Genomic DNA, 26,127 nt, shown 5'->3' with positions numbered 1-26,127 from the left:
TCGCTGGTAAAAAAGTTATATCGCTTTCGTAATATGGTAAGAAATACAATGTAACAGTTAGGTATAGTATATATGACTAGTTTAATCAGTCGGAAATTACTCTGTTTCCTTGTCTTATTCTTTCGATTATCTTTAAGTACTGTGACTTCATAGTATTGTTTCACTATTTCTAGAAGGAATTAAGTATTAACGAAGTAAAGCATAAGAAGAAGCCCACTTTGATTGACGTTTACTATTTCTCATACTTCATTGAGAATGTTTTGATCCCCAATTGCGCAAACTTCTAGTATATGTATGTATGTATGTATATATGTATGTATGTATGTATGTATATATGTATGTATGTATGTATGTGTGTGTGTGTTTCTCTTTGTTATTGTTGTTGTTGCTTACACTGCTTTAGAGATGAGCTCCTTCATGGCTAAGCGGTTAGCGTACGCGCCTTTGGTGTGGGAGACCCGCGTTCGATTCCCGGCGGGAGTGGTTCGGAGTCCATGTTAATCAGTAAGTCCACGTCTCATACAGCCTCGTTGAGGATATTAAAATCAACTCAGCGCTGCTTTACAGATGGAGTTGTTTGATTCAGGGTTCGAATGAAGCTTTTTACGGGAAGCAGGCACGTAGCCAAGGGGTGGGTCCAGACCCCCCTTCGGATCCAGAAATGAAAAATATTAAGGAAAGATGAAACAGATGAATCAGCCTCAAAAATATAAAGCTACAAGAAGCGTTTGGTTACTCTTTCTTACGAGGAGCTTTGTGTGAAGGAAACGGGGGGGGGGATCAAGTTGAAATTGGATATTATTGTAACGGAACATTCCGAATTCCATCTAGCTCCATGTTAACCCTATGCAGCGGCGTAAATCTGTCTCCAACATTGGGAGGGACGCGTAAGACAGTTCTCATAATTTTTTTAAGGATGTTCAAAATATTTATGAAGTTGAAAAACAATGCTGCGGAGGATCAGAGTTGTCTTCAAAATTGTGAGGCGGGCAGATTGAAGGCTTATTCTGGGGTGGGGACATCATTTCATCTTACTTTCCTTTGTGGCAATCGGACACAAATCATCACATTTCTCCCCCAAAAACGCATTTCAAATCGGATTATTGAGGGGAAAGTCCCCCCCCCAGTTCTAAGATTGGAGGGGACATGTCCTCATCCCCCCGGGATTTGCGCCAGTAACCCTATGGACTAAAATGACGATCGATAAACCGGTTCTTTCAGATAGCCTGTCAGTTAGAACTTAAGCAATGCCCAGAATTACCAATAATATGAACCATTTTGAATTTCGCGGCAACACTAATCCATTTTATAGGATGTCTTTACTCCCGAAAGAGATCTCGTTGCTATCCTTGACGGCATTAAACTAAGATAAGAGAAATAGAAAGAAGACGACAAGAACCGAGTTCGAATGACCTCGGAAGACTATGTCTTTGTTAATACTTTTTTCTATTCTTTTACGCAAGATTTCTTCATAATTCTTTAATTAAAATACTTACTAACATATCCTCATTTTATTGTCCTAACAAATCAATATGGTTATGTTGTCAGTAAAATAGTTTAGATTGATCGATCCCCTGGTGTTGTAACCACAGTATTTCAAGTCACGCACCCCCCTTCCATTACGAAATCCTGGCTAAACAAACGAACATATGCTACCAGTAAAATAGTTTAGAATGATCGAACCCAAACGAAGCAGGTAATTAACACTAGTACTAGGTATGTGTAGACTAAATGAGGTGATTTGCTTCGTGACCCTTCGAACAATGTACGAAGCGGATGCAAGCAGTTAGTACATGGAGTTAGCTTACCTAAATTTAGATTTCGCTTTCCGAAATCTTAATGGATGTATTAAGTGATTTCGTTACTTACACTCTCAATCTCTAAATACAAGGATTCAAAACACATTTTCGATTCCAAACTATGACTCTGCTAGACAAAGAAAGCATAGGCCAGTGTATGTTTTACTTCATTTTCATATACGTGTTTGTAGGTTTTCTCGGGGACTTGGTTTCCTCCCACTTTCTCATTCCACCAAATATTCCATAATCATTAACTTGCTTTAATCACCGTCTCCCTTAGCCTAACAGCATAATCGTGGGACATTAAACTCAAAGACTTTACTTTTATTTTCAAGTAATTACTTTTCTCTCCCTTATTTATTTTTAATTTAATTTCTCTTTCAATTTCCCTCTTTTAGGAACATTAACATAATTTGCAATTCTTTCTCATTATAATAACACTATTAAAAGTCCCATATGCAGCTCACCACGTTGTAACCCAGCGGAAACAGATGAACAACGAATATTGTCGAAAATATGTATCGCTTACAGCGGCATAGCGAGCATTACAAGATTGGGAGGGGGATGAAACTTGAAATTGCCAAGTCTTGATTTTTTTTAAAAAAATGTCAAGTCTTGATAAAAAAAAATTGCCAAGTGTTTCGAAAATCTTACAAACCCTGTGGAAAACTATTACAGCAACCTTATTTTCATATTCGTTCCATTCCATGCTCCGTCTGAGACACGAATAAGATCAGCCCTTGTTCCGCTCTCGAGTCCAATTTAATATCTAACCTCAGGATCATTATCATCACCTACGATGTACAACTGTTAATTTGATAACTCATGGCTATGTTAGGTAACCTCCGCCAGCTAATCTTCACGAGAACCTTTAAAGTTACAATCAGTTGTAGAAATGTATTTAAAAACGTAGGGTAGGTTATATTTACTGTTTGTGATGTAGGAGTGCATAATTTACATATTAAACATTCAATTGAGGGGTTCAGTGAGAGACCAGGCTAACCTACATCCAGGTCAAGATTGAGATTTTGACGGAACAGCATACGAATGTCATTAATTGACCTTTGCCTCAACCACTTGTCGGTGTGGCTTGTCCTGAGTCAGGGGCGGATCCAAGGAGGGTCTATCGCCCCCAAGAAGAGGAAACTTTGTGTATTTTAATATAAAATAAAACCCACCCAGAGTTGAATCTCTTAAAAGTAGCTATAACTTGTAAGTAGTGGCATTACAACCCACCGCCCCCCAGTAGTCCATCCTGGATCCACCCCTGTTGTATACTAAGCCAAACTATGAATATCAGACGTATCCTTTGTAACGTGCTGTTTTCATTTGTTTCCTTTTCTTTCAGAAAGTTAAAATTGTCAGTTAGCCTAGTCTCTCGCTAAACTGTCAATTGTGACAAAACACACCAATAATTGTTGATGCCAACTAAAACATACATATCCAAAGCCTACAAAATATATCACATTATTTAAGTTTTTTTTTTAAATCAAAATTGCTTGCAATTTTTTTCTTCGTGCCAAGCATCCGAATGTCATCTTGAATTCTGACCTTCTCATTTCACTACAATTCTTTGAAGTATAAAACTGCGCAGCTTTTTTTGTTTTTTCCTCTCTCTCGCTCTCTTCAGTCCTTCAGTCTCCCCCACTTTGATTTCATGATTTCGCACTCCGATGAAAAGTATTAAACACCAAAACGGAAAAGTACTAATATATAACCTCTCTTTTAGTAGCCCCTTCAACCACGCGCCCGGGGCATGTGCCTTGCTTGCTCGCCCATAGCTCTGTAAGCTATATAAGTAACATACAATGCGCGCGCATATGTAAACTTGGTGCCAGCTTTGATTCTCGCTGAGAGAGTATACATATAATGTTGGTTCGAATTCCATCAAAACCATAGGCTCATTTTTGTGTAACCTTGGTACTGAATAAGACAGTAGACTTCAACAAATATTCCTGTCGGGCCTCGATCGCTCAGTGGTAGAGCGTTCACCTCTGGTGTTTGGGGTCTTTGGTTTGATCCCAGCTCGCGCCAAGTAAACTTTGTGGTGGACAAACACCGTGTGAGTGAGTTTTCTCGGGGTTCTCCCGTTTCCTCCCACTTTCTTCATTCCACCATTTCATTCATTATATCATCATCAGCGTCTCCTTTAGCCTAGCCGGTATACCCGTCGCACGTAAAACTCAGATTTCAACAAATATTCCCTTTTCAGCAAGATATTAGGTTAAATTGGAAACAACGAACTAGATCACATATTTCCAACTTCATTATTGATACAACTATTATATACAGGGTGCATCAGAAGTCCCTTGTCATCCTTTCTGAAAACTACAGGGATGTAGTTTCATTGAATGCGAGATAAGAGATACACATTAGGCCCAGAGGGATACTTTCGGATTACATCACGCGGACGGTCGCCATTTTAGATTCGAAATTGTAATACGGATGATAAGTGGGTAGTGTGATACATGGCCATGCACTAAAATGTTCTGAGGATGTCAAATATGCAATCAGATATCATGTAACTTATTCTGGTGAAATGTTATTGGCAGTGAACCAAGTGAGACTATATGTAGTGGTATGTCATACCCTTCTGTTTTTTTTTTCAGTGATAGAGACATACCGTTTCTGGTTTTTTAGTGATCAAGATATACCTTCACGGAAGAATAAATGCTAAATGCCTTTAATAAATCCATTTTTATACGTATTGACAAAGATTTTATTTCTTACGTAGAAGTAACTTCTAAGTTGACAATACTGACATTTTTTTACCTTTTTCTACCTTTTGTTTGTAAAATGAGGTGTTTTCAAAGAAGTTCATTAGTTTATATTTTGATGTGCCATATTGAATTGTTTCTTTCGTATGTTGGTATGTGTCGTCTTGTCTGAAGTCTTATAAGTGTCGTGTTTTGAGCATGGGCGGATTTAGGGGATTGCAGTGGGGGCGGATCTTACGGGAGTTTGAAATACCCCTCATTCGAGTGTGTGGTCCAGGAGTTTTCCCTCTGGAAATTGTTAATATTAAAAGTCGGTTTTTGAGCACTTTTGTGTATAATTCTCTGATACAAGGTAAGGGGCTATTTTTTTTTTTTTCAGAAAGTTGTTCACGATAAATGGATCAGTCTCTCCATTTTTTCTCCGTAACTAAAGAAGCTTTCCAGTGGTTTTTCAGACATTATGTAAATAGAAATGCAATCTTGTAGGCTTCACACTTCACTGCATTTGAACATTTAGATAGCCGATATGTCGAGTCAAAATCGTAATAAAACGCACCGCCTCTGATTGTTCCCACTTCGAACACATTTCCCTGTTATAGTCAGGGGTAAAAGCGAGGGGGAACGCGGGGGACGCAGTTCCTCACTTCGAAAAACATGTACGGCGTCTCCCAGATCCTAAAATGGTACAATGGGCAAAGATAGGCAGGAGGAACGGCGTGGAGTGATGCCGCTACCTACCGTCCCCCCACCTTTTCAGGTCCACTTTTACCCCTGGTTGTAGTATGTTCCACATGTTCCTACTGAGCAATAAACATTTGCAGAAGCTTCTTCCAATTAATGTGGACACAAAGTAGGATATAGGGTCAAATTCGTGCACAGACGATGACGATACTTTGTTCTAGATGATAAAAATTATGAATATTTACTGCACAAACCATAGCCTTAACATGTCCACAAAGCTAGAAATTGAACAGCGTTAGGTCCGGTGATCGGGCAGCCATTCAACTGCCTCTCGTCGATCAACCCATGTTCTAGGGAATTGTTCAAGTAGTGACGCACCACGAATCCATAATGAAGAAAGCGCCATGGTGTTGAAAAAACTGCGAGAATGTACCATCCTCGGACATCGCAGCTGGCAATATCTATCCCTGTACGAGCGTGAGGTATTATTCCGCAGTTAATTTTATGGAATGAAAAAGTGACTGATTAGACGTATTCCTCATTTGTCTACCAACACCATAATTAATTTCCTTTGCGCTGGTCATGTTGGAGGGATCTTGCACGCGGGGTTGTCAGGTGACCAATTGTGCATGTTCTGCCTATTAACCTTCCCATTTACGTAGAGGTCAGCTTCATCTGAAAAGAGTATTGTTAGAGTTTAACCATAATTACTCGATAACTCGGTCACAAAACTGCACTTGGCGATCAAGATCGTTCTCGTGGAGATGTTGCTTCATTTGCACCTTGTACGGATGCACTTATACACGCGCCGACCCTATGACGCAACCCACATTGCATTAAGAAATGACGTGTGCTCCTTTGGGGCCACATCGAGAAGGAAGTCAGCACTGCCGTAGGCGTTGCTTCACCTGTAGCTGTCTACGATCGTCCGCTACGACGTATGTCCACGAATGTGCCCGTCTCCTCAAATTTAGTTAATTACTGTGACACTGCAACATGTAACACAGTCACATTGTGGATGATTCTGTTTGCAATCGGTAACCACTGCACAGGCACTCCTCCCGCCCCACAGTTTGAATATTTCGATACATTCCTCACGTGCTAACGGTATGGCTCTACATCTAGAAGAAAGAGGTAAATACAACGTTCAATTGGCAATAACTTTTCACCAAATTAAGCTCCATGGAATCTGATTGCATATTTGACATACTGAGAAAATTCTAGCCCGTGGCCATATATATATCACATTACCCACCAATTTATAACAAACAAATTTAATCCAAAATGGCGGCCATCTGTGTGAATATTCCCAAACGGCCTAATGTATCATCCATCTCACATTCAATTAAACTACACCCGTGTAGAATTTAAAAAGGAACTTCGTATGATGTATACAGGGTGTTTCGAAAGTCCCCTGACACAGGGTAACTCTGTTATCAGAGTTACAACAAAATGTAAGAGGAAAAACCATTTCTAAATATGTTGTTTTCAATCTAAAGTGAACACTTTTTAAATCGGAGGAGCCGTTTGAGCTGTACTCTTTATGCGCCCAATGTGGAATGAAAATGCAATGTTACCATTTACCTGGACCCACAACATATGTGAATGAAGTTACTGTTTGAAATGGGCCATCGACATGTTAGCGTAAAAGACAGTAACTTCATTCACTTATGTTGTGGGTCCAGGTAAATGGCAACGTTGCATTTTCATTTAACATTGGACGCATAAAGAGTGTACAGCCAAACGACTCATCCGATTTCGAAAATTCCTTCAACTTACATTGGAAACATCATATTTGAAGACGGTTTCCCAATTACATTTTGTTGTAACTCTGATAATAACCGAGTTACTTTATGTCAGGGGACTTTTGAGACACCCTATATATCTTATGGAATATATGTTTGATGTCCCTATAACTGTAGTATAATTTTGTTTAAATTTACAAGTTATTACAAGTAGATTCTGACTTACATGCGTAAGAGTTTGTATGTAACTAACTAATGAATTCTATTTCATGAAATTTACATTGAAATATTTAACACAAAATCTTTTATATTCATGCTTAGTGACTTGGCTTTGGAGTGCAACTGATTATTGTACCCCATTATTGCTTGAGAAGAAAACCAATGTCCGAATCTTCATTTGGAGAAACCAAAGTTCTATTGGAATGCTGAGGATTGCAATTATTAATTTTTAGACTTCAAGGTGCGTAAATTATATCTAGATATATTCTGTGTTTATTGTTATAATTACTATTACTATTATTGGGTTTAGAATCAATCAAGTACTTCATGATATTTTAGAGGGATCAAGATGGCTGCCAGATAGATAAATATTTGAGCGTCAGGCCCTTATTTCTTTTCAATTTTATATTTAATCAATGTCTATTTTCCCCCCTCATTATTCCACCAAATCGTATTCCAAGATCATCAATTTTCAATACTCATTTGTGACTGTCAGCATACATAGCATAACCGTAGGACGTAAAACAAAGATTTATTTTTATTTTTCGTTTTCATGTCTTTTCTCCATAGCTGTAAAAAATAACGCCTTCAACATCATAAATTTGTATGCTACTTGCCTGCATTCGAGCACAGTAATCAACTATTTGGACATTACGAAGCAAAGCAGGTCTACTTTGCAGTTTTGAAAGGATGTGACATAATGATATTGGTGTTGCGATGTTCAGCACCGTAGATAATTAAACAGTGCTAGTAAATAAATCTGTAACAATTGTATTGGTGTTTAGCTTACATGACCTCCAGACGGGCCATTTTTTTTTACAACATATTGTTACTTGTACTCTATTTGAGGGGCCGCGGTGGCTCAGTGGTAGAGCGTTTACCTCTGGTGCTTGGGGTCCCGGGTTCGATCCCAGTCCCCGCCAAGTGAACTTTGTGGTGGACAAACACCGTGTGCGTGGGTTTTCTCGAGGTTGTCCCGTTTCCTCCCACTTTCTTCATTCCACCATTTCATTCATTACTCATCATCACGGTCTCCTTTAGCATACCCGGCAAAAGCGTGGGACGTAAAACTCAAAGATTTCATTTCATATAAACTTTGGTGCAAAGTAACCCCATAGATGAAGATATTTTGCACCACATACAAAAAAGTAGGTTCAACATACTAACATAATGTTTGTCTGCAATGTTTTCTCTCCTGTATTTATACATTTCACTTTTTACACAAAACTGCATGCAGTCTACAAATATTGACGTTGGAATTATGGTACCGGTATCAGTACTTAGTATGAATTATCGATATTTGTAAAGAAAATTATGTATTTTCTGGTACCGAAATAGGAGGCACATTCTGATAGTTTAGCATGACCCACAAAAATGGCAACTGAAAAACAGAAAAAATCTCCGTGAACTGATTTGCCTTGGTTACTCCTTATATCCAAGAATATCATCTCAACCGTAATCAGTGGAAGATTTACGGGATTTGGGGCTTTCAGGCTGAAGCCCACCCAAATTGCAGGATTTCTTTTAAAAAAAATCTAATTTAGTCATTCCTATGCGTATACCCGTCAAGCCCTTCAAAAAGTCTAGTGATTTCTAAATAAACGAAGTATTTCTGTGTGAAGTCCCTCTCAAACTATTCTTCTGAATCCGCCGCTGTTCGTAATTTATTTTCCAACAAGAAATCCATTCCGACATCTACCTAAAGAGGAAATTTTCCTAAAGTTAGACGGCAGGAGGTGCCAGTAGTAAGAATTTCCCATTTAAGGGGTTACGTTGACCCGGTGCAAAGTAACCACGATTTGAGGCTCAAAACAGCCTTCTCCCAGTGTTATTTTTTCTATGACTTTACAACGTTTCACTCTTCAGTTTCAACTATTGCTTGGAAGTCCCATCATACACAGTAGAATTCTACGAAACCGACTTAACTTTGACGGAAAATCTTGTAGGTGATATCTTCCAAATTTTGTCTGCATTTACAGTGAGTGCTTTCCATACCCTTACAGCAACAAACCCTTCAGGTAATTAGAACTGATGTTAACCGCCAACATTATAGCCAAAATCCAGTTAGATGTTCTATCTTACGGTGGCAGTTGAAACTTTCTCTTTACAGTTCATGGGTTTACCGACGGAAGACTGTGTAACTTTTTTCGTATTTTGTGCGAAGTTAACCCTGAAGTGCAAAGTAACCCCGTCTTAAGGTACTTACAGATTACCTAGGTAGTTAGCAATTTTCACATTCTTTTTTAAGGTGGTAACAGTTGGAGCCAAGGGATGTGCGATATTTCGATCGAACGATTAATATTTTCAAATATCAAACTATCGATATCGAAATTTTTGACCGATATATCGATGTTTTTGATCTTTATCATATTTCTATATTTTCGATTTTTGATATTGCTTATATTTTGATATTGCTGTATTTTTTTGATATTTCGAACAAGTTTCAATAGTATGTCAATATCGATTATCTATTTCAAAATTTGAATATCACAAAGCCCTATCGAAACCCCTCCGAAATGAAGTTTTTGTCTATGGCCTGATTAGGGTTGCGCACGGCACGAGACAAGACAGAATTTGTGTTACGAAATTCGAGACGAGACATAGCTCTTCCAATAGAAACAGATACAGTTTTCGAGAGGAGACAACTTTCGCGACATCTTTGCGAGAGGTGACAATCTCAAATCATTTCTCGTGCGCACCCCTAGGCCATATCGTGCGTTATCAAAAAGCATGTTAATGAGAAATAACAACATGTAAGTACAATATAGGTAGTTAAAAACATTTTTGTTTTCATTCTTCAGTAATGCATTATTATTAACCTCAGTATTTTATAGTCCATCCTTAATCTTAAGGTGATGTATAATTAAGTTTTGAATTCGGTTAACTTATTTTGTTTCTCAAATTGTTTTAAAAATGTATGTACAAACATGTTTATTTTCATTCTTGAGTGCTTAAAGTCACTATAGTTATTAAACATAGTATTTAATATTGTACTCTTAACGTTAAAATACCGTAATATACAGTTAACTTTTGAATTCAGTTAACATTTTTATTACTGTAATTGCTTTAAAAAGTATGTAAAAACGTTTTTATTTTCTTTCTTGAGTGCCAAAAGTGATGCACAGTTATTAAGATTAGTACTTTATACTCTATTCTTAATTTTAAACTGATAAACAGTGCGTTTCTGAATAAATTATGTGAAGTTATTTGAGTGACGAACACTGGTAGAAAATTCTGACTACTACTGGAACATTTTGATTTTAAGGTGACGACTACTGTTGCAAGGATTTTAAAATATTGTTTTTCCTTCAACGGCTGCTCCTTTTTGAATTCTGACTACATGGTCATTATAGGAAGGATGAGTGAGTCTTTCCAACTATGGTACAGCTCCGACAGATTCACGATGCTGAGAGAAGAGACAAAATAGTATGTTTTCAACCTTAAAGTGAGAACCACTGGCGTTTTTACCCTGTTATGCAAAACTAAGTGGGTACTCCAATGGGGTTCCAATGCGGTACCTAATTTCTGCATTTTAGATATATGGAAATGCATGTGTCTAAAATGTAAAGAACTGATATTTGTTTACTGAAAACTGCAACTCGGTAAGCCTTACGGATACCGAGATATGGGAAAATAAAGAGCGACACGATATGTATGTGGGGCCTGCCAGGCCCGTATCCAGGGGGGTCTAGGGGGGCCCGGCCCCCCTAAATTTTTGCTGGCCCCCTAAAAGTTTTAGAGTAGGCTTGCAAAAGAACTATAATATGGTGATGAACTATCATATGGTTGGATCCCCCCCTAACTTCAGCCGGGCCCCCCGTACATTTTTGGGCTGGCTATGGGCCTGGGGCTTGCATACTTGAAGGTACAATTTGGAAAATGAATTAAAATATGACTAACGGCTATCAAGATATTGTTAAATAAAGGGAGGACCAATACAGGTATGGGATTTTCGTGTTAGATGATAAAATTTCCGAAACCGGTCATGGAAAGTTAATAAGCACCAGTAGCAATTCCATCTTCAAGTAATTAGATATTTCCATGGGGTGTTAGAAAATCTTACAGTCTACTAAGATTAAATTTTAAAAGCTTTTGAAAATATAACTTGACATTTGTAAAGAGTATTAGAAATATGTTAGTATAAATATGTTTACCTACAACTTCCAGCCAGTACATCTAACATATAGAGAAACACCGTGAAATAAAAGAGTATGAAATGTTGAAACTTCGGAAAAATTATTGGTCCCAACAAAATTAAATAAGATGGCACTTCTATGGGTTAAGTGAGTACCTCATTACAATTTCGATGGAAAGATTAGTTCTAGGTTTTCTTCAGGCAGTTCCAAAGGTTCATCGAGCTGTGTAAAAGAGTGAAAATTCCCTGTGAATATCTAATATAGTAACCAAAATATAACGAGTCATATGTTTTATGACGTAAAAATAGAGATCTTGAAGGATTTGTACTTCTGGGTCTTTGCTATAAGGAAGAAATTCAAAAACCTACTGTATATACCTTAATAGACAATTAAATCAGTGAGGACACAGTAACTTCGTGGTGGGGTGTTTACCTAGTATATTTTGCAGAAACTACACTGGAGTATTCTCTTAATCCACAGAGATATGATCACACTTAACTGCCCATTTAATTTTGAAATGAAATTAAGGCAAATGAATGTTGATGATAGAATTGATGGAGTGCAAAGGTGGGAGGAAACGGGAGTACCCCGAGAATACCCACGAATACGATATCGACTACAAACTGACTTGGCCGCGGATCAAACCAGGGACCCAATACGCCAAAGGTACGCACTCTACCACTAAGCCACCGTGCCTGCACCATTTAATTGTCTATTAAGGTATATACGGTAGTTTTCTGAAATTTCTTCTTCTTACAGCAAAGACTCAACAGTACAAATCCATGTGGGTCTCCATTTTTACGACGTCATAAATACATAATTACTTATATCTCGGTTGCTATATTAGATATTGACAAAGAATTTTCATTCTTTTTGTACGCTAGGAATTATCACGCTTGGATTTACCCGAAAAAAAAATTCGAGCTGAATTAATCTTTCGATCGGAATTGCCCTGACGAGTGTGAGGTACTCACTTCACCCATATAAGTACCATCTTATTTAACTTTTATTAAGATCAAAAGTTGTTTTATGAAATTTCAAGATCTAATACTCTTTTATTTCACGGTGTCTCTCTAGCTGTAAGATGTACTGGCTGGAAGTTTTGGGTAACTCTATTCTCTTTTCTAATACTCTTTACAAATGTCAAATTATATTTTCCAAAGCTTTTAAAACTTAATCTTTTTAGACCCATGATGTTCTAAAACCCCATGGAAATACCCAGTTACTTTAGGATGAAATTGCTACTGGTGCTTATTCAGATTTCATGACCGGTTTCGGAAATTTTACCACCTAACACCAAAACCCCATAACTGTGTGGGTCCTCCCTTTATTTGACAATATCTTGATAGCCATTAGTCATATTTTCATTAATTTTCTAAACTGTACTGTCAAGTATGGAAGCCCCACATACCTATGGTGTTCCTATTTATTTCACCATATTTCGGTAACTGTTAAACGTACCGACTTGCGGTTTCGGTAAAAACACACCTGTAACGTTCTTTATGAGTTTATTAAGATATATTTTAGAATGTTTAGAAATGGGAGGTCTGTGAATGCCATAGTACCCGAAAAACCCCATAAGAACGTGTGTGTGGTGTATTGAATTGAATCAACTTTTGAGGTTGTTGTTAGCCCTCAGTAATTACGTTTTCGAAACTGCACAATCTAGTACGCAAACCTCACACTTCTATGGTGTTGTTCTTTAATTTCCCATACCTCGGTATCCATAAGGCTTACCGAGTTGCGGTTTTCTGTACTAAACAGATATCAGTTCTTTACATTTTAGAGACATATATTTCCACGTATTTAAAAATGCAGACATTAGGTACCCCATGGTACCTCGAACGCCATTGGGTACCCACTTACTTTTGCATAGTAATACATTTCGAGTTGTTCAGCATCAATAAACACTTTTATTTTTAATTAATCGTTTTTCTACGAGAAACCCAAAAGTCCATATCTGACCGAACAGATTTTGTCCATTTAATTTAAAAAATGGTTAATATTTTAAAATATAGCATTTTAAATATATTTTGGATTTTTGTTTCAGGTATTTCATGCATCAAAACAAAACCAGGATTCTGCATGAAAGACAGCGAAAAGAAGCAGTGTAATTTGTGGCTAAAAGCACGTCCTTTCTGAAGACAGACCCGATTGTATTTACATTCTTTTGTACGAATATGTAACCTTAATAAATATACTGCTCCACAAATTATTTCTTTCTTCCATAAATTAGAATAAAAGTATGTCTGTTTAAAGAAAATGTTTGTTAGCGTTAAGTCCTTTCAACTATTTTCTCTGTAAATAAGAACATTATACCTTGCAACATTTTTTTATCATTGTGCAATTCCGATTGGATAAAGTAAATCTGCACGAAGCATTATTATTTCAGACATACATTAATAACTAATGTATTGTTCTGTGAATAAGGCAATGGTATAGTGAACATGTTTTAACATAAAATCTGTAACTCAGCTTTTCAGTAGTCAACTTTATTGAGAATCCGAAGAAAGAAAGAAAAAATGTTGGACTTAATAACGAATTTCAAAATTATTTTTGTTCGAATTCTGGACTAATCCAAATTATCCAGAGAAATCATTTATGTTGCTCTCTACAGATGTATCCTTTATCCAAATCGTATGATAAGGAGACTTCATACATCGCTATATTTTGTATGAACTATGTTTCGTATTTATTTAATCACTTTGTACCTTTCTCTAGTGTTGACAAGGCCGCAAGTGTCAATCGAATAATTTAGTGTTTCACTCATGTAACCTTGTGACTAACGTACGTCCTGTCGGTATATATATGTTACTGGGTTCGATTAGCGACAAACAATTTTTAGCGTTAAACAAATACAAAAATCTACACGCAATGAGATACGATTATCTTTGCCTCATAGACAATACCAAGCAACTAACGGTACTGAGTGTGGTTGAGTTTACTAGTGGTATTATCTGGCTATAATCAGTGTTCCGAGAGCTATACTTCTTTTTGTGCTCTGAATTGCAAACTTTGATATAACCGTTTTAAATTATTGTATATCTATCTATCTATATATCTATATCTATATCATATAAAATTGTAAACTAGAAACTTCCGAGTAATTCTGAGAATCATCGCTCTTTCTTTAAATAATGTATGAGACTATTACACTGCTCGTTACTTAAAATGTTGAACTAAGAAGGATACATCCAGGAAAGTCCAAATTTGCAGAATGTATAGAGCAGGGAAGGATAAATATGTTTGGTCGATGGCTGCACAGCTTCTCATACCTGTGAACTCCGCCAGCTACAGTTGATGAGCTGTGGCATTGGATCGTAAGACGCATGGCTTACCATACCAGAAGAGAACATCCTCTCGATGTCTCGCTGTGTTACAGTCGTTCTGGTTGTCAGTGTTGGGTCAGTTCTGCTCCTTTGTCACCACGTTGTCACACAGCGAATACAGCGGTAAGTTTAACCCTTAACGTACCAAGTCTAAGTCGTGAAAGTTGTTTACCAAGCAGGAGTCTTCTGGAGACCCCAAGTATTATTTTAATTTCTCAACATAGTATTGCAGAGGATTATTCCAACTATTATTTTTTGGATATCTAGAAGCATACTTAAGTTAAATGAACATTGTTGACATCAAATATTATGTATATTTGAGCACTATTCAGTTCTTCATACAATTTTATACTTTTGTGTTCGTAAATCTGAAACACAGGTTTAACAATGGAGTTTTTACATTTTGAAGTGTGTTTTTATTTTTTGTATTTTTTAAAGAAATGTTGGTCTAATCATGTAATTAATATCTCAAAGGGTTGCAGAATACATATAAAAATTGAGAATAAATTGATTCTTATAATTGCGGCAGTATCACTAAATATCACTCTCTGAGGTCCCTAGAGTACCCCGCTTGGTATGTTAAGGGTTAAGCATATTCGACACTTACTATTAGATATCGGCTTGGGAACTTTGGCGTAGCTACCCTGTCTCCTTGAAGTTGCATTTTTAATGGCGAGTACTGTGTAGGAATCTTGTGAGGGAACACGTTTTCAGCTGACACCATGTTTTTAATTATAGCGTAATTTAAAAAATAACTTATCTGTTAATTAAAATGTGCAGAGAAGTTATTTCTGGAAAATCCTATTCACGCCTCTTGTGGTAATAACTTCTGCATTTTAGAAGAGGATATTATTAAGGGAAAGAATGAGGTAAAGTCGTCTTTATATAGTACATAACGGAAAAGAAAGTATTTGACAGTTGACAAATTTTCTTTTGCCAATAGCTCGGGAACAAATGAATTTATTTGGATATTTTTGTTGTTATTCTTCGAAAAGTTATAACTTGACAACCTGCCAAAGTCGATACTCTAATAGGTTAATTTATTGTTGAGTTTTTAGGAAAACAAATTTTGTCAACTGAAGAATATTTAATTTCGTGACTGTACAAGCAATGGATGATAACGGCTTAATAAATGACTGTACGTAAGTCTTGTTTGAGTTTGAACATAGGATTGTACATGGCTGTGTATTTTGCATTATTATTGAAGTGCTGCAACTAAGTTATTGCAAAAGGTATGATAAATTCTTACAGTAATATTGTCACATATTGATTTACTCTGTATGAAAACTAAAATAGTTTAACATATGGTTAACCTCCTTTGTGCCAATAATTTTAAAATTAACGCTTGTGCCACTTTTCAACCTTGGCTTTGCAGTAGCTTTCCAACGAATTAGCAGGAAGCCCAAACTTATAGGACACCCTGCAGGTAAATACATTTCTCTGGACAGTTTCACTGCTCCAAACTAAGATTGAAAAGTATAGTATTTTTAATTTTATTATTATTGGCACAAAGGAGATCAACCATATTTTAAGCTATTTTTGTTTCCATACAGAGAAAAACAATATGTGATAACATTACAGTAAAAATGTATCATGCATTTCTCAGTATGTTGCAGCACTTCAATAATGGTGCACTATACGTACAATCTAGATCCTGAATATGTCCAATCCATATATTACAACAAGGTAATACGTATGCGATACAGGTAAAATCCGTATATTTCATATGGACAATATATAAGCTACATACATCCAATTCATACATTACATATGGCCAGCCTGTACGCGACATACATATAATCTATATGCTGCATATGTGCACTCTGTATGGTGCATACGGATATTCTGTATGCTGTATCGGGACAAGCTGTGTGCGACATAAGGAAAATCTGTATAATACATACGTACAATACGAATACTGTATCTAGTCGTACGTACGGGGCACAAGTTGAATATAGATGCTGCCTCGGGGTTGAACGCAAGAAACATACGTACAGAAAGTATATTGCATACTTCTTGAAATTATGCTCAATCCTGATAGTCAGTGTGTGTCGTCATTATTAACCCACATGCTACATACGGTCCTGACGTCACAAAGCTAGATATTACCTCCGTATATACTTGTTACTGCAGATGACGTCATACGAATGACGTCATTGCACTTATGCAGACAGTACGTATAATACATACTTTTTCAGCTATACGTTTGCTGCAGGATGTTATATACGGTTGTACGTTAAGTCCAGAAACTACAGGAATTACGAATGTAACCTACGTTTTTAAGTATGCCACCTACAATTTTTTTTCTCAGTGTATATATTGTGATGTGCCCTATATAAAACGTGTATCATATAGTATGTTCCCTCTACTATCTTATACTATGCTTCAAAACCTGAAACTTAATTCCTGAGACACTCACATAATATAAATAAATTTGCTTACTAATCGTCTAGGTAACTAGTAAACAATAAACTTAATATCAATACCCAAGGTTCAGGGAATTTTATATCAATCAGACTTTTCCAAGTAAACTAGTTTATTCAAAATTCCAAAACAAACAAAAAAATATTCTCTGTTATTAATGTTCCTTAATGAAAATGATTTCTCTAATCAGAAAAAAAAATCGTTCAGGTACACCTCTAGACCCAGAGGTCCCCACCTATTTAAAATCTTAAATAACAGTTCGCTCCAAACATGAAGCTTCCTTTAAAATTTGTCTAAAATTCCTTAAGAGAGGTTCTGAACATGCGTCCTCGTACAAGCCATCATAAACCTCACATACTCTAAAGACAGACCCAACATTCTGAGTACAGTCTGGCCTAAATCCCTAATTCAGGAATCGCCCTTTATTGGGCAACCCTTAAGGAAATCAGCTAGCTAACAGACTTTAAAAAGGTAAAGGGAAATGGAAAATTTCCTTCATTTAGGAATAAAGCACCTTCACTCAGGCTCGGTAGTAGGAATAAAAATCAAATCAAACAACAGCCTACCATCCCCTTATGTGAGAAATCAGCTGTGAAAATTCTAATCGGCTAATCAAAAACAACTACCCGAGGAAAAACAATATATTACTCATCCGGCTCGGTTGCCATAGCAACAGCCTTCCCTAAAATCAAAATAAAGAAAATTTCTGAAAACATACAGCGTTCGGAAGGAACGTTGTCACAATAGATCTAAAGATCCCTGCTAAATTTCATTTCTTCAAATATTCCTATCCGGGAATCAACCTATCCTTAGACTATACCCATGGACATACAACCAGAACTCAAATATTCTGATTCGTATTCCGCTTAACAAGTCTAAAGGTTGATCCTATTCACAGCTATCTCTTCGGCTGTACCCCTGCTCTGACTTAAAAAAAAAAGTCGCGAAGCAAAAAGAGACCCAAGGAGCACGAAACCCCCTCTCGCTAAAAATTCCGTCTCGACTCTATCAAAAGAATCCAAAATCTGCCTCCTTGCTGCCATTCCCTTCTTACTTATATACGATTTAACGGCTTTCCCCCTCTCCGCTACGACGAGAAGAAACTGTCACTGAGCTTAACAGTGTTTCCAAATGAGCTAGCTAGCTACTAAACTTTCGCCATACTTCGAATTATTTTTTTTAAACTGAAAAGAATAACTTTAAAGATTAACATATACATATATATATACATACATTAAACAATACATAAATGCACACATGAAATATAAAAATTTATATAAAGATTAATAGACAAAAGTACCAAACTATAATAATTTTACCAGCGCTGGTTTTTTAACCTAATTATATATGTATTAATAAACAAGAAATAATATGAATATTAAATTTCCTTTAAATATATGCATATATGTACAAAACTAGCAATGGGCCTGAAAGTGCTCATTGTATATACCGCGACCTTAAAAAAACTGTGTTTTTCACTTAACTCCCACAGTTCATAGTCTCTTCCAGTCTTTTTCCCCCGAATACATTAAGGGAAAAAATCACTTTCGAAACACAAACACAAATTTCACATACACTCACTTAAACTTTGATAAGATATGCATTTGGGACTTATGAGTGCCCAAAAGTCTGAAGTCCGGAACAGTTTTTCCCCCGTTCACATTGAGGGAAAATTCACTTTAAAAACACACAATCAGCACAATTATTTACAGCACACACACAAAAAAAAATCAGAATTGATAATTTGTCTCGAGGACTTATGGCTGCCTCGAAAGTCTAAAGTCTCGTACAGTTCACGAATCAATTTGAACCAAATAACACTTTCCTGAAAAAAAAGAGAATTATTGACTTACAATCAATCCTTAAAGATCCAGCTTCCTCCTGATTTGGGATGCTTCTTCTTTTCTCTCCGGAAACCTGATGTTTTTCCCTGGAGTCCTTGGAATTCCCAGTCCTTCTCCATCCGTAAAAAGGTCTATGAAATCCTCGTCCTCGTGTTGCGTTCTTGAGGGACCCGGAAGATGCTCAAAAGAATGGTGACCCTCCTCTTTTTGCCGCTCGCAATGCATGTCACGAATATCCTTCAGTGTCATCTCGGCCGCTTCAACTCGGTTTCTTTTGGAACTTGAAGTTTCATCTTGAGCAAACCTTGCTCTTCTTTTATTGTTTTTCGGTGCATCAACGTGGCATAATAATTGAAGCCTTAACGGGTTTTCAGGGTTAGGTCTGGCACCTACGTAAACTGACCTAGTCTGTCGAGACATGCTGCCCTAATGCAACTTTAGAGAAACTAAGGCTCTGAACTTTATGGTCTCGTCTCGTGACGTGAACTGCTCTCGAAGCGAACTAAGCTTGAACTAGCTAAAATAAAAACATCTCTAAGGGAGGTTGTTGTTTACAAAACCCAACTTCGAGAAAAAAGAGAAAAAATCAAACTACAGGGTCGGTGGGTAGTTTTACTCTCCCCCCATCTTTCTTCTTTATTTCGTTCGGACTGATTTCCTTCGCGTACTCAGCTTGTGATTCGACGACGTGTTTAGCAAAGTCGGGAACTTTAAAAACAGGTTTCATCATATCTGCATTGGTTTTTACTGTCCTCCCCGACCACTTGTTCCTTACCAAAAATGTGTTTGTGGTTACCTGACTCTGTATCCGCAACGGACCAGAATATCGATTCGCCAACGATGCGCTAATATTCTGAGTAGGCGAGGAAATCCTAATGACTCTCAGCCATATATCTTGTCCTACTTTAAAAGGACTTGGTCGTCTTCCCTTATTATAAATCTTCCCATATGCTCTATGCTTCTCTTCCTGAATTTTGTTTGCCCGTTGGTAAGCTTTCTCCAACCTGTTCCTCAACTCGGCCACATATTTCGGGTGATCGACATTCAAATTTGTTTCCCTTTCTTTCTTGGTTTCTAAATCTAACCAAGGATGTCGAAGCTCCCTGCCAAAATGTAACTAAAATGCAGAGTACCCAGTGCTCGAACATTTCTTTGAATTCAGAGCGAATTCAATTAATTTCAAATTCTGATTCCAGTTCTCGTGCTTTGCATTATATATGCCCAAAAGACATTTAACGTCCTTTATTGCCTTTTCAGCCTTGTTAGCACGCGCCCTATATGAACTGATAAAGCTGTATCTAGCCCCTAAGCTCTCCATGGCCCTTTTCCAAATTTCACTATAGAAAATACTGTGATTATCCGTCACTAACCTTTGATATGTTCCAAATTCTGAGAAAAAAGTCACAATACATTCAACCATAATCTTTGCAGTAAGCCTTCGAAGAGGGAAAAGTTTCACTAACCTTGTGAAAGCATCTACCAATACTAAACAATATCAATACCCCCCTACTTTAGTTTTTGTGATTGGACCTAGATTGTCCGCATACAGGACTTCTCCGGGTGCTTTTACTAAGGAACTCTCCATATATCCGAACTTCGTATTAATATTTTCCTTAAAAATGCTACACGGAACGCAAGCCTTCGTGAAATCTTTAACATTCTTCTTCATTTCTTTCCAGAAAAAACGATTTCTGATTCTATCTAAAGTCTCTAAGAAGGATGGATGCCCTGACTCCTTCTCAATATGGGCTGCTTTACAAACTGTGGCCCGCAGTTTAGCTGGTACCCATATTACATCCTTTTCTTCCCCCTTAATTTTGACAGTCCTCATCAAAATATTCTCTTCATTAAAGAAGGTAACTCTATCGAGCTGTCTCAAAGTCTGTTTAAGTCGCCTGGAAAAATTTCTTTTCTCTCCGCATTTATAATCAATCAATTTACCAAGAAGCGTGTCAGCCCTTTGTAGTTGTCTCCAATTTTCGAAATCTTGTAAATCATAAGAATTTGGAAATTCCTCAACTTGTTCGTCCTTACTTATAGCCAAAATTTTAAAAGGTAACTCAGACATAAACTGTAACTTCTCTCTGTCTGTAATGTAGCACGACCTACCACTCAGAGGAATTTCATCGTTTCGCTTCCTCTTCAGTTCCTTCTTCAGAGTTTTTATCTCCTTAGTCCTCTGAACATCTATGAAAAATAAATCATTTGAAGGAAGATCCTGAATATCTATCAACTTCTGGCTCTCTACTTCTACCTTCAGAAAGCCCTTGTCACTTTCTGATTCAAGAGGAAGTAAATCATTTGCTTCAGCGGAACCCTCAAATTCTGGTCCTTCTGTATAATTTCCTTCTAATCTAGAAAGCATATCTACTGGCTGTTTCTTTCCCGGCAAGAATTTCAAAACCACAGGAAATCGAGAAATTCTCGCAGCCCAGCGACTTAACATCGGAGAGATTTTACTCGACTTAAGAATAGTCAAAATCGGTTTGTGGTCAGTGTACACATACACGACAGGTGCATGCATCAAGAAAATTTCAAACTTCTCTAAAGCTAATACTATAGCCAAAAGTTCGAGATGTGTTGCGCTGTACGTCGCCTGTACCGGTGATAACTTCCTGGACCCATAGGCCACTACCCCCAGTTTCCCCTGGTCATCTTTTTGACACAGAGTGTACCCCGACGCGATACTAGAGCCATCTACGAATATGTGGTACGGCTCCCCCATTTTAGGTAGTAGAAGCATTGAGTCTTCTGCTAGACCCTCCTTTAATTTATTGAACGCTTCCTCATGAACTTGAGCCCATATAAACGGTTTATCTTTCTTCAAAAGATCTGTTATTGGCGCTAAAATTTCAGCAATCCCTTTGATCCGAAAATGAAAAAAATTGAAAAAGCCTAAAAGCGCTTGGATTTGTTTTACATTTCTTGGCCTCTAAAACTGTTTGGCCATTTTGATTTTTTCTTCAGTACAAGAAATATACCCAGGCCTAATACGATGGCCAAGAAATTCAATGTCTTGAGCGAAAAATACCGCCTTATCAGGATTTAGGGTTAACCCAGCCTCTTTAATTCTCTTTAATGTCTCATCTAAAATTTCGAGAAGTTCTTCTTTTGTTTCTCCGCCACATAGAATGTCATCATAGTATACTATAACTTTAGTAAAATAAAGTTCCTTAAGCACCAATTGCATGAGTTTAGCCAGACTATGCGTAAGATCTTTGATTCCGTAACACCCTTTTGTGAACCTAAATAAGCCCTTATGCGTAATAAAGGTAGTAAATTCCTTACTCTGCTCATCAAACTCAATTTGTGAGAAAGCAAATATAATATCCAGTGATATAAAATAACGCTTATTTCCTAAATAAGAAAGAGCTTCTGTCATACTAGGAAGACTGTATTTTTGACCCTCAGTCATAGAATTCAAAACTCTCGAGTCCATTATTAGCTTATAATCCCCATTTTTCTTTTGGTGTAAAATAGGAGCACTGATATATTTAGAATGAAGTGTTTTTTCAATGATCCCATCTTTTTCCATTTGGTCAAGAACCTCTTCCATTATCTTTCTCTTCTCAAAAGAGAACGGCCTCAATTTAGATGAAAATGGTTTAGGATTCCGAACATTTATGCTATGTTTTATCAGATGTGTAAGTCCCGGTTTATGGCTAAAGGCCTCTCTATGTTTTTCTAAAATTCCTTTCAACCTCTCTTTTGTATCTTTATCAATAGTGACACGAGACAACATCTGTTCTATAATAGTGTCCTGTCTCTCTTGAATATACAAGGAGTCATCCAAGTGCGACCTTTTTTCTTTCTTCTCAAAGTCAAAAACACAAACAGGCTGTAAACCATCGTCAATATTCCAGCCATTCTGAGAAATATAAAGAACAATTTTACTTTTCTGGAGAAAATCTCTGTCCACAATCGCGTCTTTTATAAGGAGGGGAAGGAGATGGAACTTCTGTCTTATACGGATACCCCTAATAAAAACATCGACTGTAGTGCTCTTTTGTAAAATAGCTGTCCCTTGGGCTAGAGACAAAAACAAAGTGTCCTTTCTGAATTTGCACCCGTTGGCTTCCCACCTTTCAGTTTCTTTTTGCGACACATAGGAGAGAGAGCTCCCGCTATCCGCATAAAGATATGTTTCTCCCCCAGAATTGTAGCCTTTATTAGTGGTTCCCTGGCCCCGGAGGTTTTGTCTTTGGCCGACGCGGCCGTAAAAAATGACCTGATCCGTTATTCTTTTTCTTTTCTTCCCAATCGGTCCTCAATTTCCTCTCTCTCTGTGGAGATTCTGCAACGCTACCAGACACCTTTTTCCCTCCTTCTTTCATTTCAGAAGAAAAGGCTGAACCCATGTCTGGTGCTCGCGTATTTGCCCTCTTATTGCACCTCCCTTTGTTAGTGTTATGTCTTTGTGGCTCAATAAAACCTGTTAGTTTCTCTTCATTCTGAAAACGCCAACCATTTTTACACATGTGTAATTCTATTTCGGCTTTCGTTAACAGATCATTTCCAACTATAACGGGAATGTTAGCCGACTCTAAAACATAAACTGGATGCGACAATTTCTTTCTCTTAATACAGAAAGTTGGAAAAACAAGCTTGTGTGCGCGAAAACATGCCCTGAGGCCAACGAAATTTCCTGCTTTATTTTTTTACTTCGAGCGCCCTGTTCTTCCCATCTCCTAGCAGTGTTTCCATCTGTGATAGATATTTGGCTCCCAGAATCCAAGAAAAGTTCTGTCGGCTGCCTATAGAAATATCCAAATATATATGGCAGTGCATTTTTACTTGTCGCTAATTTCCTAACAAAAGTGGCTGCAGATACGCTCTCTTTTCCTGCATTTGTCTTCCACTTTTTAAACTTTTCGCAGACAGATTTTTTATGCCCATCAGATTTGCAAAAAAAGCATTTTATCGGCTGTTTTTCCTTAGTATTCTCGCCTACAACTTTAACTTGTCTCTTAAAAACAGCTGGGTTTAGAGCTTCTGCTCTAATTTCCGGCGCACTGTCTAAAACCGTCCCCTTTGTAGCAACTACAGCTAAGTCTGCCCTTTTCTGTTCAACCTCATGAGACTTGACGTAATTCAATTCCTCTAATAAATATGACTGTATTTTTAAAGCATACGCTTCTAGCTGTTTCAGACCCGAAAACTCTTTTTCATGTAGATAGACCTTATACTTCTGGTGTACCTTGGTCAAAATTTTCTTTACTTGTTCTACTTCTCGTGGAGGGTCAGGCAATCTCTTAAACAAAAGTGACATCTCCCTAACAAAACGCGCAAGAGGCTCACTTGGTTTCTGAATCCTACTCACTAATTGCGATTCAATCTTTTCCTTATAATTAAAACTGAAATATTCCTTAAGGAAGCTATCTTTAAATTCAGCAAAATTTGCGAATGGCTTCTTAAACTGGAACCATTCCTTACTTTCTCGCTCTAAGACTTTTGGCACGACTCTTTCTAGAATAATATCTAACGAGACTTGTTTATGCGCCGCAAAGTCTTCTAAACTAGACAAAAACTCAAATGGATCTTGCGACGGATCCCCAGAAAAATGAGAAAGCTGTAATTTCACCTCCTCAAAATCTTGTCTACACGAGCAACTAGCATTTTCACTTCTCCGTGCATTTTGTGAGTCTTTCAAATTCCTAATAAAATCTAATAGAGACTCAGCGCTCAACTGTTCGGTTCTTTCAATTCCCAGAGCTTGTCTCAAAGCTTCTAATTCTATAGAATTGGACTCCATGTTTCTCAGTATCTTTCCTGATCTTAAATGCATATACTACTTAAAAGAAAAGTCTATTATCCTGGACAGCAGCCCCCAAAATTATGTGATGTGCCCTATATAACACGTGTATCATATAGTATGTTCCCTCTATTATCTTATACTATGCTTCAAAACCTGAAACTTAATTCCTGAGACACTCACATAATATAAATAAATTTGCTTACTAATCGTCTAGGTAACTAGTAAACAATAAACTTAATATCAATACCCAAGGTTCAGGGAATTTTATATCAATCAGACTTTTCCAAGTAAACTAGTTTATTCAAAATTCCAAAACAAACAAAAAATATTCTCTGTTATTAATGTTCCTTAATGAAAATGATTTCTCTAATCAAAAAAAAAAAAATTTCGTTCAGGTACACCTCTAGACCCAGAGGTCCCCACCTATTTAAAATCTTAAATAACAGTTCGCTCCAAACATGAAGCTTCCTTTAAAATTTGTCTAAAATTCCTTAAGAGAGGTTCTGAACATGCGTCCTCATACAAGCCATCATGAACCTCACATACTCTAAAGGCAGACCCAACATTCTGAGTACAGTCTGGCCTAAATCCCTAATTCAGGAATCGCCCTTTATTGGACAACCCTTAAGGAAATCAGCTAGCTAACAGACTTTAAAAAGGTAAAGGGAAATGGAAAATTTCCTTCATTTAGGAATAAAGCACCTTCACTCAGGCTCGGTAGTAGGAATAAAAATCAAATCAAACAACAGCCTACCATCCCCTTATGTGAGAAATCAGCTGTGAAAATTCTAATCGGCTAATCAAAAACAACTACCCGAGGAAAAACAATATATTACTCATCCGGCTCGGTTGCCATACCAACAGCCTTCCCTAAAATCAAAATAAAGAAAATTTCTGAAAACATACAGCGTTCGGAAGGAACGTTGTCACAATAGATCTAAAGATCCCTGCTAAATTTCATTTCTTCAAATATTCCTATCCGGGAATCAACCTATCCTTAGACTATACCCATGGACATACAATCAGAACTCAAATATTCTGATTCGTATTCCGCTTAACAAGTCTAAAGGTTGATCCTATTCACAGCCATCTCTTCGGCTGTACCCCTGCTCTGACTTAAAAAAAAAAGTCGCGAAGCAAAAAGAGACCCAAGGAGCACGAAACCCCCTCTCGCTAAAAATTCCGTCTCGACTCTATCAAAAGAATCCAAAATCTGCCTCCTTGCTGCCATTCCCTTCTTACTTATATACGATTTAACGGCTTTCCCCCTCTCCGCTACGACGAGAAGAAACTGTCACTGAGCTTAACAGTGTTTCCAAATGAGCTAGCTAGCTACTAAACTTTCGCCATACTTCGAATTATTTTTTTTAAACTGAAAAGAATAACTTTAAAGATTAACATATACATATATATATATATATATATATATATATATATATATATATATATATATATATATATATATATACATACATTAA

Source organism: Thermobia domestica, chromosome 5 (assembly GCF_964235325.1).
Source record: "Thermobia domestica chromosome 5, izTheDome1.hap1.1, whole genome shotgun sequence".
In the NCBI taxonomy this organism is placed as follows: domain Eukaryota; kingdom Metazoa; phylum Arthropoda; class Insecta; order Zygentoma; family Lepismatidae; genus Thermobia; species Thermobia domestica.
This window is presented reverse-complemented; position numbering follows the sequence as displayed.